This window comes from Hesperophylax consimilis, unplaced genomic scaffold (genome assembly GCF_061612785.1).
Source record: "Hesperophylax consimilis isolate HC1 unplaced genomic scaffold, BYU_Hcon_1.0 scaffold_34, whole genome shotgun sequence".
NCBI classification, from domain to species: Eukaryota; Metazoa; Arthropoda; class Insecta; order Trichoptera; family Limnephilidae; genus Hesperophylax; species Hesperophylax consimilis.
Window position 1 is genome coordinate 1,576,211 of NW_028301264.1, and position 15,269 is coordinate 1,591,479.

A 15,269-nucleotide genomic window follows, 5' to 3' on the forward strand; every position below is an offset into this window, starting at 1 on the left:
ATAGAGAAGGAAAATGACCAAAATAGTCCAAATTTATAAAAAGAATCAAATCAATGGACAACTAACCATAAAAACACTGTTTATGAGTTTCCAACAAATCCTCTATATTCTGGAAATAGTATGAATTACTGAATTTACGACAATTTAATCCTTTACTTTAAAAAAAAAACAAAAGAAAACACAAAACAAAAACACGCTCTCACAAGGAAATTAACGTAATGATTTTCCATTTTTTTAAAAAATTAACAACTTCCAAAAAAAAATGCCCAAAACACTATCTACTATTTCATCAGGTGCACACTCAGAGGCTTATACAAGCATGGCGGCATTTAAGAAAATGTACTCTCAGAGGCTAAAAAGCATGTAGTACTTTTCTCCCGAGAAAATTGCAACAAAAGCCAATTGCTTTCACTATATCACATAGCACATAGTTCCCCTGTCTCATGTAGGCAAAAACATCCACACGCTACAGGCCCTCTATGCCCTATGGACATAAGATGTAAATATGTACATCAACCCCATCCTTACAGTCAACCCTTACGAGCTGTACAAAGCCTCAGCGGTTTTATTTAAAAAACATGTGCAATGTAAAAGAAAAATTCACTTTCAGAGGCTACCCAAGCATGAAGTGACATTCCCACTATAAGATACAGGCTAATATTTTTATATATTTATATATATATATTTTTTTTAAATTGAAAATCAAACGTTAAGACCTACCCAAACAACATTTAAGGTTCTGGTAGAATTTCTCCACGACAGCAAGCCAATTAGACCACTCCGGAGTCACACAGCACAGTAGAGAAGACGTCTCCTCGCCCACTGCACAGGCAACCCGGGCTGCTAGTTTTTTCGGTTCTTGCATCTGCAGTCAGGAACCTTTACACCAGGTTGACCACAGCGGAAACATCTCACTGGTTCTCTGAAATTCACGTTTTGAGCGCTTTGATTGTTGTTATGAAATACCTTTAATTTCTTTTGACAATAGGATTATAATAGTTATTATTGCATAGGATTACATATATAGGATTATAATAGTTATTACTGTAAGAGAAAGTTTATTTATGTATCTTGGCAACATGTTACACATTAGAATTTCTAATATTTCCTCTTTCGGCAATTTCTTAGAGAGGCGATTATTCAATAGTAAGACTGTAGTTATAAATGAACCCAGGTTTTCTTTGGGTTTTTGACATGTAGTTCTTAACTGAGCTACTAGACGTTTCTCATGGTCCAAGAGTTCGAACTCCTCCTTCAAACCCGCAACAATCTCTGACCATGAATTAAAAGTAAAACGGTTCACCCTGAACCAGTTCAAAGCATCGCCTGTGAAAAATTCAATCGCGCTAGAAAATAGATTATTGGTACTTACACCACGAGAATCTGCTAGTTCTTCTACACGTTCTATGAAATTGCGTACGCATGTGGATCCGTCAAAAACCAGATTCCATTTGTGCACGGGGAATGGCTTGCAGGAAGAGGATTGCGTTTCCGCCTGTCCCTCCGGCGAAGCTTCATTTTTATTCAGCATTGTCACAGAATCCTGAATCTTGGCCTGACTCCTCGTAACAATTTGCGGTTCCGACATGACGTGAAGAAACTATGCTATGTAGGTATGAAATAAATAATTAGCACATGTACCAAATATACACGACGACAATAATCTTGCCTCGTACAAAAAAAAAAAATTGACTACAGCGTACTGTAAGTCAATAAACAGTAAAAACGCAGAGCGCTTGAGTTCTAGAGGGGACACTCAAATATATAAACTTTGTAAAATGATTATTTAATTATGGAATATCATCACGAAACAGATCCCCAGAGCATCAAAACCGCGAGCGACTGTCATCATAAATTCACAAATTAGCAAGATTAACACTTGAGACTTTTAACTACACTAAAAAACATTGAGCACAAATTTACATCCTACCCACAAAATAACACATCACTAGGTTTAAACCACGTTGGGAGGCCAAATGTACCGAGATTTATTGGTATGTAATTTCTGAAAAGTGTGTAAACATATAATTCATGTGTTTATTTATTTATTTATTTATTTATTGGATGATTTTTATAGCGCCGCTTTTGCGAAATATCACCTCAGGGGCGCTGTACAGTTAATGCAGATATTACAAAAAAAAAAAATATAAATATTACAAATTGAAATTAAGTTAAATAAAATGAAGTACAGAAACAGGTGACACGGAGATGGAGAGTCTGCTGCAAGAATCCTAGGTGGTGAGGAAACTGGACCGGCTGCTGCAGCGAGAGAGTCCACCGCGTCCACCAACAGTGCCAGCACGAGGTTCGTCATCCTTCCAGGTATTTACACAGTGGTCACATGACTCGTGTTCCTGGAAAAGATTTGCACAAGGGAAAGTATCACATACCTCATCATTGCATTCTTCGTCCAGGCAGCGCTAGCACTAAGTTAAGAGTGGTTTTCGACGCCTCAGCGACAGATGTGAACGGATCCTCGTTAAATGATACCTTGCTTATCGGTCCAAAGCTTCAAAAGAACCTGCTGGAGCTTTTGCTGAAATTCCGTATACCATCGGTAGTGTTTACTGCTGATGTACGACAAATGTATCGCCAAATATTGGTTCAAGAACCAGATCGCGCTTTCCAAAGAATATTTTGGCGTTTTCATTCGTCGGAACCCATCCAAGAGTAGCAACTAAACACTGTAACCTATGGTGTCTCCTCTGCCCCATTTTTGGCCTGTCGTACTGTCAAACAGTTGACCAAAGATGAAGGTTATGATTTACCGCTAGCGCGTCGTGTGCTAACTTCGGATATTTACATTGATGACATCGTCACCGGTTGTAACAGCTTAGAACAAGCTCAACAAACGAAAACCGAAGTTATCGAGCTGTTCAAACGAGGTCGATTCGAATTGCGGAAGTGGGCTAGTAACAAACCAGAATTACTCGCCGATCTGCCTCCGGAATACTGCCTCAATGACTTGGTGTCCATGGATGTTGATAACTCTCACATTCTCAAGGTATTGGGATTAAAGTGGGAGCCACGACATGATACATTTTCATTCGAAGTCCTGTGCCTCGATCGCGAGTGTACTAAACGCACTATCCTCAGTGAAGTCGCTCGGGTTTTTGACCCTCTCGGTTTTCTATGCCCTTTGACGTTTTTCGCCAAATCCCTAGTACAAAAGTTGTGGGTTCTAAAGGTTGGGTGGGATGACACCCCCCCTGTTGACATTGTTCGTCAATGGGATCGTTATACTAAACAATTACCGCTCTTGAAGTCATTCAAAATCCCTCGATGGGTGTCATTCCCTCACATGGAGTCGTGTCAACTTCATGGCTTCTCAGATAGCTCGGAACTTGGATATGGCGCGGTAGTTTACTTGCGAATCACGGATGTTGACGATAAAGTCCAAATATATTTGGTTTGCGCCAAATCTCGAGTCGCCCCAACAAAAAAGATTTCGTTGCCTCGCCTTGAACTGTGTGCGGCAGTTCTTCTAGCAGATCTATTAAAATTCGTCAAAGATTTATACGTACCATTTCTTCCGATCTCCAATACCTTTGCGTGGTCGGATTCAACCATCGTGCTCGCTTGGTTACGTTCTCCTTCGTGTCGCTGGAAGACTTTCGTAGCTAACCGTGTCAGTCACATTCAAGATACCCTCGAAGGGACTTCTTGGCATCACGTGTCATCTGGAGATAATCCAGCGGATGTCGCTTCTCGTGGTCAATCTCCAGCCAATCTGATCGATAACACGTTATGGTGGGCGGGGCCTTCGTGGCTGATCCAGTCATCCGATTCTTGGCCGTCTTTCGATGGCAATGTCGACGAAATCGAACTTCACTCTGAGGAACGAGTTCGATCGTTATTTGTCCAACAGGACGAAAATCTGGTGGACCTATTACTAGTTAAATTTTCTTCGATTCGGAAAATCCAACGCATTCTCGGTTACTGTCTTAGATTCATCTACAACCTACAGAATAAAGAATCTCGTCGTTTGTATCTTCCATTAAACCGTGCCGAAATTCACACTTCACTTTTGACAGTAGTTAAACGCACTCAACATGTACATTTTAATGATGATATCACGCGCTTGAAAAAGGGGAACCTTATGTCGAAACAAATGCGGAAGCTTAATCCCTTCATTGACGACCACAGTGTTCTCAGGGTGGGTGGCAGGTTATCACGATCTGGGCTTGAATTCGAGCATAAACATCCTGCCCTACTTCCTCGCGAATCTAAGCTTACTTCTCTTGTGTTAGACGCTGTACATCGAGAACATTGTCACCCAGGCATTAACACAATGCAATATTTCTTGACACAGCAGTTCTGGATTCTGTCCCCCAAGCGCGCCATCAGACATTGTCTGTCAAGGTGTATACAATGTTATCGCATAAATCCAGCACCTCTAGAACCTTTCATGAGTGACCTACCCGCCGCTCGCGTTAATGAGGTCAAACCATTCTCGATTGTGGGCATTGATTACGGTGGTCCGTTTCGTATAAAGGCCGGCAACCATCGCGGCGCTAAGATAAACAAGGCTTATCTTTGCTTATTCGTCTGTTTTACCACCAAGGCTCTACATCTTGAAGTCGCTTCTGACCTGTCTTCCGAAGCTTTTATTGCAGCGCTACGTCGATTTGTAGGTCGACGAGGTCGTGTAAACGTCATACACTCAGATTGCGGCACGAATTTCGTTGGAGCTAAGACTCAGCTCAATTCCTTTATGCAGACTGCTTCACAGTCAGAACAAATTGAGTTCCGTTTCAATCCACCATCGAGTCCCCATTTCGGTGGCGTATGGGAGATTCAGGTTAAATCGGTTAAAACTCATCTCTATCGCTTAATCGGTAACCAAACGTTAACTTTCGAGGAGCTGACGACACTATTCGTGCAGATTGAGGCCATGCTAAACTCTCGGCCTCTTTACCCGATGAGTTCTGACCCAAACGATTTACGCGTGTTGACTCCAGGTCATTTTTTGACTTTGGAACCCTTGACTTCCGTGCCGGACGAGGATTATACTAATCTAAAAATCAACCGTCTGAATCGCTGGCAACTCATTCAACGTTTCCAACGGGATTTTTGGAAACGTTGGAAGTTTGAATATCTCCAATCGCTAACTCAGCGCGCCAAGTGGACCAAGGATTGCAACTCACTGTCTGTGAATGATGTAGTAATAATCCGACTCGAAAATACTGTCCCTTTGCACTGGCCTCTCGCGCGAGTCGACAAATTGCACCCAGGTCCCGACGGCGTTGTGCGTATCGCTACGGTTCGTTCATCGAATGGTTCTCTTCTCACGAGACCATTAACCAAATTATGTCCATTGCCTAGTCAATGTGACTAATCATCTCTCACGCATTCTCTCTTATCGATTTTCGTTAGTCTTATTTTCATTATTTTCTTTTCTTATCATTTTCATTATTATTATTAATACATTTTTTATTTTTTTTTTTTTCTTTTTCTTCTCTCTTTTCACTGTTCTTCATTCACGCAACGTTTCACAGCATTGCCCGTTTTTGGTTTCTAAATTTTCTTTAAAATACACGTTGTTGTATTTTGGTGGGCGGAATGTTCCGTAACGCCAATTGCTTTGACAGGCCATGTACTAACCAATCGTATCGTCAGAATTTGAACTGTGTCGTTTAAGTTCGCACAAGTCAGCTAAAACGACGGTAAGCCGTGAGCCGAGCCAGTTGAAAAATGACCGTTCGCCCCGCATAATCTCGATCGCCGGTTGTCAAATCGGAATAATCCTAAGACGTATTTTATCGCAATTTACTTTAAAACAACAAGTGCTAAAGAACCACCAGTTCAGTTCCAGTGCTGACAGATGAGGCTGATGCAGATTTCACCATCATTTCACCGGTAAGTTGCTTGTGAAGTAACGTTACGCATTGTGTTTCCGCATTCGCCTGTCAAAACCATATAATTAATTTATTTGTTATCTGTGTGGAATAGCCCTTGAGTCGGCTATTCCAACCCCTGTTCGTTTTTCGAACAATACTTGTCTCGAAAGAAACACGCTAACTGTAAACAAACTTTGCGTCCTCGTATATTATCTCGAAAGATAAGCATGAAAATTATATGAATTGATAACAGTCTGATAATGTGTATATGTTTTAAATCTGGGATTTTCATTTATTGGAATTGTCATACAGAATGTAGAAAACCGGCTAGAACAACCCGGAGTGTATTCGATTAACGCAGAGTAAAGACAAGTGGAGTGTCACCTAAGCTAAGCTAGAGACTTCCAGTCTACAGTCTATTTCATTCCTGGTCTTGAAATCAAGTGGGAGTCATGTTGTGGGACGTAGGAAAATACAGCCGGAAGGTCATCTTAGAGCCTAACTGTAATGCGCCCAGTACACGTTGGCCCAACGTGGACGCGACCATTTGGCGTATGCGCGCTTTAGCCGCCAACGCTGGCCTGCCAACCCGATTATTGTCGGTTTTCGTGCACACATCAAATGATCTTGGCACCAATCGGCCAAGAGCGTTCACACGTTGGCCCCGTCTTCAGTTGTTAGTACGCGTTTAGTGGAGGCAATAGGGTTGATTATGGCGTGAATGATTATGTACGTTTACGAGATTCGATGATTAGTAAATAAACGGGCTGTAGAAATAAATTGCCGCGGCTGCGATATTTTTCCACGTCTATCTGGATCAAATGGCCAACGCAGTGTTTTATTTTTTCAAAAATACGACGGTGTTGGTCATAAATTTTTATAATGATTTTAAATGTGGTGTTTTCGATTTGCCGCTTAAATGACATGATCGTTTTTAATCGTGAATTCGGCGGCGCACAGTGGGCTGAAAATCGCCTTTCATAGACATAGAGACTTGAATTTTCAAGGGTATTTTTTTTGGTTAGAAATGGATTCTGCTGATCATTACTATGCTATAAAATGTCGTACGAAGCAATTGCGTGTACAAATGAAAGAGTTATAATTTTTTTAAGAAAAATTTGTATGGCGCTGACATCAAAAATGAGGCTATCTCTGGAATCATAAGGTTGGCCGTTCTATCCTTACACACAGATAATACTACTGTTTATTTGTATTTTTTTGACATACTTCATATTGTGGCGCAAGGTGCGATTTTTTTTTTAAATCCTCAAAGTTGAAAAAAACCTTTTTTAATGTTGATGATTCATTTTAATGCTTAAATGCTTTTAGGCTTGCAGTGTAAATAAAATATCGTAAACTAGACAAAGCATACTCATATGTAAAGCATTTAAGCATTAAAATGAATCTTCAACATAAAAAAGTTTTATTTTCAACTTTGAGGATTTAAAAAAAAAATCACAAGTTTCGCCACAATACGAAGTATGTCAAAAAAATACAAATAAATAGTAGTATTATCTGTGTGTAAGGATAGAACGGCCAACCTTATGATACCAGAGATAGCCTCATTTTTAATGTCAGCGCCATACAAATTTTTCTTTAAAAAATGATGACTCCTTCATTTGTACACGCAATTGCTTCATACAAAATTTTATAGCATATTAATGATCAGCAGAATCCATTTCTAGACAAAAAAATACACTTGAAAATTCAAGTCTCTATGTCTATGAAAGGCGATTTTCAGCCCACTGTGCACAGTGTTTTGGCTTGCAGTGTAAATAAAATATTGTAAACTAGACAAAGCATACTCATATGTAAAGCATTTGAGCATTAAAATGAATCATCAACAAAAAAAAAGATTTTTTTCAACTTTAGGATTTAAAAAAAAAAAATCGCACCTTGCGCCACAATATGAAGTATGTCAAAAAAATACAAATACATTATCTGTGTGTAAGGATAGAACGGCCAACCCTATGATTTCAGAGATAGCCTCATTTTTAATGTCAGCGCCATACAAATTTTTCTTTAAAAAATTATAACTCTTTCATTTGTACACGCAATTGCTTCGTACGACATTTTATAGCATAGTAATGATCAGCAGAATCCATTTCTAACCAAAAAAATACCCTTGAAAATTCAAGTCTCTATGTCTATGAAAGGCGATTTTCAGCCCACTGTGCGGCGTTGACGTAGCCGGTCGACGTTGGTGACAGCCGTCTTTCAGCCAGCAGTGGCGGCTAGCGCTGAGGAGTGTAGGAGCAATGCACTCCTAAAATTTCAGTCAATCTAAAATAATAATTATCAACCGATAATAATAACACCAAAAATCAAAGTAAATAGCAATAATAAATGTAATACCATAAAAGTATTAAGTTAATTTCAAAATCACATGGTGCAAGCAAAGTCTATATTTTGCTCATCGAGAAACATCATCTGGGAGCATCAATAATCTAAACGCCCAAAGTGTGGATGTTGATCGTAGTATTGAAATTTCTCCGAAACATAAACGGCGCTCACCAAAGCCTCTTCAGCGAGATGGCACCACTTTAGTTCTCAATTCGCTTACCGATAATTCCAACAAGTCGGTATAAGCTTCAAATTTGCTAGTTTTCTAGTCATCAGGGTAAAAGTTGCGTGGAATTTATAAGATTTTAAGAGTTGGGTATTTTGTGGGGAAAATGCGGGATTCTGGACGTTTCTTGGTTATCCTACCATTTTGAAGAAATATATTCACATTAATTGTGAGAATTTACTATAATTTAAAAAAAAATCAAGTTTTAGTACCAAAATAATGTGGATAATTATTTTATAATTATTCTCCAAATCCCTAGCCACGGCCCTCCCCCAATGGATTTGAAAATATTGTGGGGAATTACATTTCCTTAAAATTCTCTAGCCACCCCCTTCTCCCATATGGATTTGAAAAATATGGTGGGGAATCCATTACTGAGCAATGGGGAATACCTCATACAAACTCATTCCGAAATCTAGGGAAATTTGGGCATACCAGCACTGTTGCTACCCTTTACCTGACCTGACGTAGGGAATGTAGGGAGGGACTGGCAATCTTTTTAGCGCACCACCAATTTTTGTGAGTAGAAGCCGCCACTGCCAGCCAGTGGCGGTTTTATATCATAATGACGTTGTAACCAGTTCGAACCGTTTCAGAATGTGCGGTTACAGATTATTTTTGAAATCAATAATTAAAAAATGAAAATATTAAAATTAAATATTTTTATTATTTTCATTTTTAATTAATTAGTACGTATTCAGAAGAAAAAATAAGCATTAAATCTTCCACACATTTTTAACGGTATTCATAGTTTGTGAAAATATACGATAGGCCAAGAGCAGTATAGGTGCCAACGTGGGCTTGGGGCTTTAGAATGTCAAATATCTCGCGCGTCACGGGAAATGTAGGGCGTTCGCTTTTGCCTCCCCAGTGTTTGTCTTCGATAGAATTATTTGGGGGCAGTAAACACTGCCTCGTACGTAACTAACTAATAATAATAATAATAATATTTGGCTAATTTATATAGCGCCGTTTTCGTGAGAAATCACCTCAAGGGCGCTGTACAAATATATTTCTTAAATAATTAATACTAGAACTACTGACTTATCTCTAAGACTTATATCTAGTGACTTACGACTAAGGCCTATAACCTATAAATACAATCTTAACAACATATACACGAGTATTTACATATTTGGCAACTTACAACTAAAATTAAAATTAACAATTTAATCTTACTAACGCCAGAAGAAGAAGGATGTTCTATTATATTAGGGTGGATTTATTGTTAGCTGGATATATATGTTAAATGAATTAAATTAATGAATAAAATCAATCAATCGCCAATCTTAAACGCATTTAGATGATTCATCTGCCAACAATTAAACCGATTAACTTGTTATGTTCCCGCTGATATTGTCCATTGTCCACTGGTAGGCAAGTCAATAGCAAAATTGAATGAACGGAATCGCTAGATAATGTAACAATTACGGTATAAAAAAATGAAAAAAAAGAAATATTTGGATAGAATGACGGATTTATGGAAATGAGTGTCTGAAAAAGTGAGTTTTTAGTTTGGATCTAAAACTAACTAACTAACTAACCATCACGCCGTTTCCCCGCAGGGGTAGGCAGAGAGGACGGACCGCCAAACAACTCGGTCTTGGCACACACTCCTTGCCTCATTCACATTCATACATCGTCTCATGCATACTCTTCTATTGTTCTGACTCTTGACATGGCCCGACTCAAGTATCTGATTCACTTGGTCATGCCATGTCTTCCTCGGGCGTCCCCGACTTCTGCTACCATTCACATTTGCATCGTATATTCTCCTTACACTCCTTTCTTCGCTCATTCGCTCTACATGCCCAAACCATCTAAGCGTCCCTTTCTTGATCTTACTCATTACGCTTACCTCAGCCTTGCACTCTTTGCGGATATCCACATTCCTCACACGATCATACATGGTTTTACCACACATACGCCTCAGGGATCTCATTTCAACAGCATTCAATCTACTTTCATCCTTTCTTTGCCAGTTCCATGCCTCACTTCCATACATCAGGGTAGGTACCAGCACTCCATTGTGGACTGCTAACTTCGCTTCTTTGGACAATTTTTTGTTAGCGCCAACTGCGTTCAGTCCTCCATTAATGGAGTTACCTGCATTTACTCTTCTTTCAATATCTCTGTCAGCCTTCCCATCTCTCGTAAACATGCTTCCTAAATACACAAATTCATCCACCTGCTCCAAGTATTCCTCATTCACAGCTATATTGCACACTGTTTTCGTACTTTCTCTTTGAAACACCATTACTTTAGACTTACTTACATTCATCATTAACTCATTCTTCACGCATACTTCGTTCATCCTAGACACGAGAGACTGCAGATCATCCATACTATTAGCAATCAGCACCGCATCATCAGCATACAACAGGCAACATACTTTCAGATTACTCAAATTCGCGCCCAATCCCACCTCTTTCAATTCTTGCATACAATTATCCATGTATAGATTGAATAACCACGGTGACATTACGCAGCCTTGTTTAACACCTTTTGTGATATCAAACCACCCCGTAAAACCACCGTTCACCCTAACACATGCAACGCTTCCCTCATATAGAGACGCAATTGCCTGAGTCAGATTCGCATTCACTCCATACTTGGACAACACCTTCCATAGCTTTTTCCTGTCGACTCGGTCGTATGCTTTTTGTAGATCTACAAAGGCACAGAAAAGTTTCTGGTTCTTTGCCAGAAACTTCTCGGTGAGCATACGCAATGAGAAGATCTGGTCCATGCACCCCCTTCCACTCATAAAGGCACCTTGCACATCCCATATTTTATCCTTTGTTTCCTTTCTTACCCTTTCAATCAAAATTCTACCATACAGCTTGCCAACTGAACTTAGCAGGCTAATAGCCCTATGATTCCCACATTCCATACGTGACCCTTTACCTTTGTATAATGGCATGATCACTGCCCTTCTCCAATCTAAAGGCGTGTAACCTTCCTTTAAACATTGGTTAAAAAGATTGCACAACCATGTGAGAATTATACGGCTACCTCCTTTAAAATATTCAGCAGCAATATTGTCGAAACCGACAGCCTTACCATTCTTCATACACTTAATTGATCTTTCTATCTCTTCTATGCTAATTTCGGTAACATTCAGTCCATCATCATTCATATCTGATTCGCCGCTAGAATCACTGTCACTCACTTCGCTTTCAAAGACTTCCTCGAAATACTTCATCCATCTCTCTTTTATTTTTTCCTCATTCGTCAACATTTTTCCATCTTTCGATTTTATCACTTTCATGCTTCCGGTTTCAGGGCCACACTGGGACCTTTTGACTTCCTTCCAAAACAACTTAATATTTTCTTGGAAATGGTTTGTCATTTTCATTCCTTCTTCCTCTTCCAGGCGTTTCTTTTGTTCTTTCACTCCAACTCTTACTTTTTTCTTCCATTCCTTATATACTTCTTTTGCTCGATCCTTCTCTTCGCTGGAAGCACTGCCAGCCGCAATCAGACATAACCATGCTTTCTTCTTCTCTGAGACCAGTGCTTTAATCTCATCATCCCACCATGCATCACCTTTCTTCCTACCTTGCGTACTTATTCCACAAACCTCTCTAGCAGATTCACAAAGACTCACTTTTATGTGGTTCCATGTTTCGTCTATGCTTAGACCGTCCATTTTCTTCTCATTCAATCTCATCTCTGCACAATTCACATACTTACTTCTCTCACTATCGTTTTGTAGTTTTTCTATTTTGATTCTTGTTGGAGCTATTACCGTTTTCACTTTAGAGCGCCAACCGCGAAAGAGGTTTACTCTCGACACCACCAAAAAGTGGTCAGTTTCAACCTCTGCCCCTCTGAAAACTCTCGTGTCCTCGGTAACAGCTCTCAACCTAGAGTCAATTACTACAAAATCGATAATTGACCTCTCATTTCCTCTTTCCCACGTATATTGGTGGATACCTTTATGATCGAAAAAAGTATTGGACACAAACAGGTTCCACTCTAAACATACTTCAAGTATTCTGTTCCCGTTGTCATTCGTTCTTTTATCCCCAAACATACCTAAGGCCGATTCAAATCCATCACGTCTAATTCCTACCCACCCATTCAAATCGCCTGCCATTATAATCCTTTCATTCATATTTTTCAGTCTCATCACATCATTCACACCAGTCCAGAAATCATCTTTCTCTTCGTCACTCTCAGAATTGACAGGGGCATAACAAACAACAAGAAACACCCTTGTCAAACCGATTTTGAACCTGATCCACATTATTCTTGGACTTACACATTCATACTGCAACATACATTCAATCATTCTGGATGTTTGAAAACTCTGAATACTGATGTCATTATTCCAAAAACATTTTCCACTTTAACTCTTGCTTTTGACAATGCGCGATTAAAATTCCTTTTCTTACTTTGTGTTGGGTGGTTACCTGGGTACGGTTTCATCACGGTATCACTCAATGCAAATGCACTGTCAGCAACAAAGACATATGGCATATTAACTTGCCTGCCTGGTAGTGGATGCGGGTTGGGTAAATTTAGCGTATTTTCATTAATTTTATCCCATAGTAGACTATTTCTTAGTACTCCGCCGTCACTCATTCTACCTTGACAACCAACATCGGCGAACATGAAAAGATAATCAGCGTCTACTAGAGCTAAAAGAACAACACTAAAACTTTTCTTGTAGTTGTAAAAATCTGATCCGCTGTGTATAGGCGACTGTAGTACAACGTGTTTGCCATCCAAAGCTCCTAAACAATTTGGAAATGCAGCTCCATAACCAGCTGCTTTTATTAACCAATCATTTGGTGATTTGGGTAGCTGAAACAGATAAAAAGGGACATTGAATTAGTTTTGAGTAACATTTGTTATTTTGCAGGAAACAACAGAAGAAAGGCCACAGTCACGTGAAACAGACTCAACAGAAACTTCTTCGCTTTCTTCTTCTTTAAGGCCAGAGTCACGAGAATCCAACAATCGAAGTGGATCAGATTCTTTTCCCTCAAAGAGGCAACGTGGAGCGCAAGATATGCTGATTGCAAGGAAACAAATGGATGAGGCTTTTTCCCTAATTAAAAATAGATGTAATCGTGGAGAAAATAAAAAAGAGGTTAACGAATGTGATTTATATGGCCAGCTGCTAGCTGAGAAATTGAAGCCCTTACATATGGATGACAGGCTAGTGCTAATGAATGAGATTGATAATCTAGTATTCAAATATACTATGAATGCGAGACTTCGTAAAAGTTTACCTACAACTGCGTATTCGCCGTATATGAACCAAACTCAACAAGTAGTTTATCACCAGCCTGCCAATTTACCTGGATCATCCACTCTATTGATACCACATTCAGTTGCTCCGGAAACAAATATACATAATTCGCCATCCATTTTAAATTATGATCATCGCACCTCAACACCATTTCAGGACACCAATGCTCAAAACAACTGTGCCATTCAAATCAATCTGCCCGAAGTTCATCTGTCACCGAAAACTGCTAATTATGCATTGTATACTTCAGACAATAATACTTTATATGACTATATACTGATCAATACAAGAAGTCGGTAAAGATAAACAGATTAACATTATTTCTCAAACTATCATACCACCAAGAAAATACAATAAAAATGTTATTAAAGAAGCTTGTAACCTATGTGATGATCGTAATGACGATACTGATACAGACGATTATTGATATTATTTTTTTTAAAATTTTTATTTAAAAAATTTATTCCAGTTAAAAGTTACATTTTCATTCATTTAACTAGAAATAATTTAACACATTAAAATTACTTAAATTTATCAATACAGCGCTATTCTATTTCATTATTTTGTTTATCAAGAATAAATATTGATAATTTTTTTTTTGTAATTTTTCCAGTTTTTTTCGTTTTTAATGTCATTCTGGAGGCAATTATATAAATTGCCCCCCGCGTAACCAATGGATTGTTTACCATAGTTAGTGTGTTTACCATAGTGAGGTTATTTATTAATAGTTACTTATTAATATCGTTAATTAATAAAAGTAATACATATTAAACATTGTTTTTACTCACCTTTACTTCCTCCTTAAGAACTTGAATCAGAGCTTTACACACTTCGTACACAATGGTAGAGATTAACTGATGTGAAATTTTGAATAGATATTGTAGACTCATATAACTATCGCCTGTTGCTAAAAATCTTAAAGTCAATGCCAATCTCACTTTGGAAGGAACAGCTATTCTCCAGTTAGTGTCTAATTTTGAAATTAAAGGAGAAATTTTTTGTAATAGCATTTCAAAGTCTTCAGAAGACATTCTGCAAAAATTACTGAAGTAACCCACTGGTCTAGGCATCATTTCGTCAAGCATTTTTTTCATGGAATCTCTAAAACAAAAACAATTTTTAAATAAAAACGACTAAAGGGAAAGCATTATCAACATTGTTCTATATACGGTGACTTTTCCTGATTTATTTTTGTAAGTGTTGTGCTAGCTGTTAAAATAAAATAAATAAAATTCACTTACCTTGTTCTATTACGATACATTTCACACATCCATTCACGTCTTCGTTTTGGCTGTTTTTGTTTATTTATTTGCATGTGTAATAAATAATTACTAGCACATAAATAATATAAGCAAACTGTGTCGACCAAATCGTCGTCCATGTTATGTGAGGAAAACTGTGAGCTCAAAGAAGTGATCAAATATTTGAACACATATCTGGCAGAGACACACATAAGTGACCAAATGTGTGAGCAAAGTCTTCAAATAAGTGTTCACTTATTTGAACACATGTCTGGCGCCGGCATAACAATATTATTATTCTCCTTCTTCTTACGCTGGTGCACTCGCGATGCTTTCGTACCGGTGCCAGATATGAC

The 15,269-nt window shown here is 38.6% G+C and overlaps 1 long non-coding RNA gene across 1 annotated transcript; it reads right to left on the reverse strand.

Moving 5' to 3' along the window:
• Positions 1-12,715: 12,715 nt before the first annotated feature.
• On the reverse strand, positions 12,716-15,057 carry LOC149409168 (uncharacterized). Its single transcript, XR_016305255.1, has 3 exons — positions 14,914-15,057; positions 14,461-14,773; positions 12,716-13,221 (listed from the first exon to the last, which is right to left on the reverse strand). It is a non-coding gene; the product is annotated as an uncharacterized LOC149409168 (long non-coding RNA).
• Positions 15,058-15,269: the final 212 nt, after the last annotated feature.